This window comes from Apis dorsata, unplaced genomic scaffold (genome assembly GCF_000469605.1).
Source record: "Apis dorsata unplaced genomic scaffold, Apis dorsata 1.3 scaffold_139, whole genome shotgun sequence".
NCBI lineage: Eukaryota > Metazoa > Arthropoda > Insecta > Hymenoptera > Apidae > Apis > Apis dorsata.
The window spans coordinates 143,715-147,894 of NW_006263431.1; positions in this window are offsets into that span (position 1 = coordinate 143,715).

Consider the following 4,180-nt stretch of genomic DNA (forward strand, 5'->3'; position numbering starts at 1 on the left):
CGTATGCGAGTGTTCACGATTTTACGCCCGCGAGATCGCCGACCACGATGGCAATTAGCCGATAGCTCGATCCTCGTCGACGAGAAGGCGGAGAAAGAGAGTGCGAGGGAAGGAGGGAGAGAGAGGATGATCAATGATAATGATTCCTTCGAACGTGATCGACACGGTTGGCGGATCGGCCACGTGTACCGTGGATAACAGGCAAAAATGAAAGAAAGAGAGAGAGGTTATACTTCATCGCTTCAATTTTGTCCCGTGATCGATTCTTTTTGACTTTTTCTTCAATCGATCATACGAATTCCTCGAGGTTGGATCCGTGACGAATTTGTTGATCCATTCGAAGATTCTAATCTCATCACATAGACAGTCTCCAGAAATTATTTTTCTTAATTTTGTAAATTGTGAATTGTGGGCAAGATATGTCGTTGCGATTAAGAAATGTTGAGTGACATGTCATCATTTGGAATAATCAAATTTCTTTTAAATAATGTCATATATGATTATTCTAGATTAGCGTTTATTAAAATTTCATTCGATAAAATGGAAGATTAATTGGAATTGTTGAGTTACGTTTTATTATGCGATTAAATGATAATTAGTAGTTAGCGAAAATCAAATAAAATTTGATCAATATTACGCCTAAAATATTCGAGATGAATTTTTAAATGATAAATTAAATAAGGCATTTGTCGCGCGAAAGTAATAAATTATACTCGTTGATCCAATCTAATCGGATCTATTTTGATATTAATATGCAATGAAATTCGATCGAGGCTGTATGATTAAGTGTGAGATAGCATCTCGAGTATATTTCATTCGGAAATAGTAGTTTCGTAGAGACAAATATTCCAACAGAATGAATTTTATAAAAGAATAATACAAATGTATTTTTTGAAAAATAATAAAACATGAAAATTTTGTCACTTATATCGAATAAACTAAACTACCTTCCTCGTTATTGAATCGACATTTCCATTCTATTTTTTTCTTCCGATCTTATTATCCAACGTTTACGAGTTATCCAGTACGCACGATAACCTGCCAGTTTCGCGTCGGTTAATACGTCGCCAGAAGCGAGTTAAGCTGTCGAGAAGAATTGCGATAGGAAGTTGAAGAGGTGTTGGAAAAGAGGATATTTCCGTGTGGAATAGATAAAAGGGGAGAATGATGGGGATAGGAAGAACAAGTGGGAAATGTGAGAACAAGTAGTTTGAAACAAACGTAGATTTCAGCAGAGTAATGTAGAAAATGATGAAGAAGATAGAAGTATAGAGTAAAGAGAGAAAGAGAAAGAAAAACAATTATAAAATTAAAAATTATACTACACGTTTAAAGAAAAATTAGGAAAAGAGAAGAAATGAAAAAAAAAAGAAAATTAAAAGTATGTAAAGGTAAAGAAAACAAAATTAGATTAATCGCATTAAAAAAAAAGAATCGTTTAATAATAACATACTGAAAGACAAGCACAAATGTGATCCGGTAAAAAAGGAAGCAAATAAGAGCCACGCGAAAGAAACGAAGAAGAGGAAGACACGAGAGGATGTCTAATAGATTATTAATTTACACGTCGAGGATGCTCCAAGGGGAAGGCGGAGTGCGCTGGTAGCGGCACACCTGTCCCAAACCTGTCTCGCTTGATTATCTTGCATTATGCAAAACGCGTTTTTTTATCGCGCCGCAACCCCCTAATAAACGGTTGTCCGGTTAACGGTTGACATAATACGTCGGCTATTAGTACCGGTGATCGAGCTGTTTTACTTCCACACAATTGCTCATCCTCGTGTTCATTCCTGATAAAAAACAATATTAATACAATCATATTACAATTAAAGAAAATTATTCCACGTTTCGTGTACATATATAAATAAACGTCTTAATATGTTTACTATAAGATTGGCTATTGAAAAGTACTCTGAATACTCGCAAGATTCCTCGCGAGCCGCATTAATCGTGATTCGACGGATGACGACAGTGTATCGGGCGGTAGTGAAAAAAGGAGGAGCATCGTGTAGCTCTATCTACCTGTTCGTACGCGGCACGCACGCCCACCTGGGTAAGCGTTGAATTTATCGCGTTATTAATCTGCGAGCTCGAGTGCCGCGCGCGCCTCACGACGGACGACGACGGATTTACGCGCGATGCGCGACGCACGATGCGCACACGTCGTTACAAGAGTCCGCGGGGCAGTTTCGTCCTTTGGCCGAGGTCACGTGCAATGAAGCCGTCAGGAAAATCGCCTGTCGAGACTTGACCATTTCGCGTGAATATGATGATTGGATATTAAGATTGGAATGCGTTGAATACGTTGTTCCGTTTTCGAACAATATTTATTACCCGATGCATCGCGTTCTCCCTAATATTGTACGTATAACCTAATATAACCTAATTTTAATCTAATTAAAAAGAATGGAATGAATATATCCCGTTTTCAAATACTTATTTATTATTCATTGTATTCTTTCCATTCTTATTGTAATATTATAATCTAATCTTAATTTAATTATGATCTATTCTAATATTGTAATATTATAAGCTTAACTTAACGAAGGCAAAATGAAATGCATTGTTCCGTTTTCGAATAATACTTTTTATTTAATGTATTGCATTCTTTCTATTTCAATATTGTAATTAAGAAGAATGAAATGCGTTGAATACAGAATGATGTTTCCGATTTTGTAAAAGATATTATTTGTAAATGTCTATGTTGATAGAATAATATAATTATTTTTTATTTATTAATCTTTTTTCAAAAGCAGAGTATAAGATAGGAGATTTAGAAATTTTTTATCACTATTAAGATGAAATAATTTTTGATTGGATATTAATACATAAAATCGATAAAATAGATGTATCAGGAAATAAGCAGAGAAGAAATCACTTCAATATAGGGATTCGAAAGAGAACATTTGAAAGTTCAACGAATTTATGGATAACTTTCACAGCAGGAGTGATTCATACGTTACGTGGTTATATTTAAGATATCGTTTCTATAAAGTAATCATTTTTAATATGTCTATTTGCTGCTATTATCTCGAAGAATTTAATTATTGTGTACATAAGAAATAGTTTAAAAAAAGAAATTAGTCAAATCTATTAATTATAAAATTAAGTTTCTACTTTCTATTCTAAATATTTTCCAAGATATTTTCATACAAAAAAAAAAAAAAAAAAAAATCAAATAATTTCTATAAATCTGGATTTCAATGGATATTTCAACACTTACGTTCGAAACACCGAGCTCTAACATTCAAAATAATTATGAAGTTAAATGATTCATTGCTAGAAATTCATTCGTAGAAATCTTTCACATATTTACATATCACTATTGTAACTGAGCTATCCACTTAACAAATTTCTCTTCTATAAATTCGACGTTCCAATCTGTTGCTCGATAATAGTAATATCTAATACGTCGTAACAGATTGATCGTGGCAATTAACGATCGTTCATACATCCGCGATTTCGAAATATAACGATCCAATAACGAATATATTACCAACACACTATGAATAACAAATTTTTTTTCTTTTTTTGCATTCAAATCTCTTTATTCGACATTATTAATTATTAACAAGTGGAAAAAATGAAACAAAATGAAATTTAATCGAAATGTTTTATAGTTTAAAAATTGAATTTCATCCTCGAACTCGATGCGCATACTTTCTAGCCTCTCGACTCGACTTCCTCGAGTCCACGGAGTGATCGCGGACACGAAATGGCCAATAAGTCAACGTTACGTGTTGCAGGTCCATGAAAGGAGCCTCAAAGGCGCCTAAATCGGTGTTGAGCCAATTTCCCTGGCTCTGGCGAGAAATCGCATTTCCCGACAGTTCCTTTCCGATCCGTGACCGATACGACGCGAGGACGATCGTGAGAGCGAGCAGAAGCTATTGCATCGTGATCGTAGATCCCTAGAATCGATGGATCAAGTCATTTGTACATACAAATATCGAAATCTTGATAGTACACAAGAAGATTTCGTCGACTTTCGAAGATAATCTAAAAAAAAATCTCGAAAATTTTGGAATTTGCTCTAAATCTAGCGCGATATTTTTATTGAATTCCAATTTCTTTTCGTAATAATCAAACAATTTACAATCCCTGTCCTGTATAGACAAGATAAAAAAAATCATTTTGAAAGCTTCCATGAGCATTCAATGTTAATACATTTTTTTTTTTT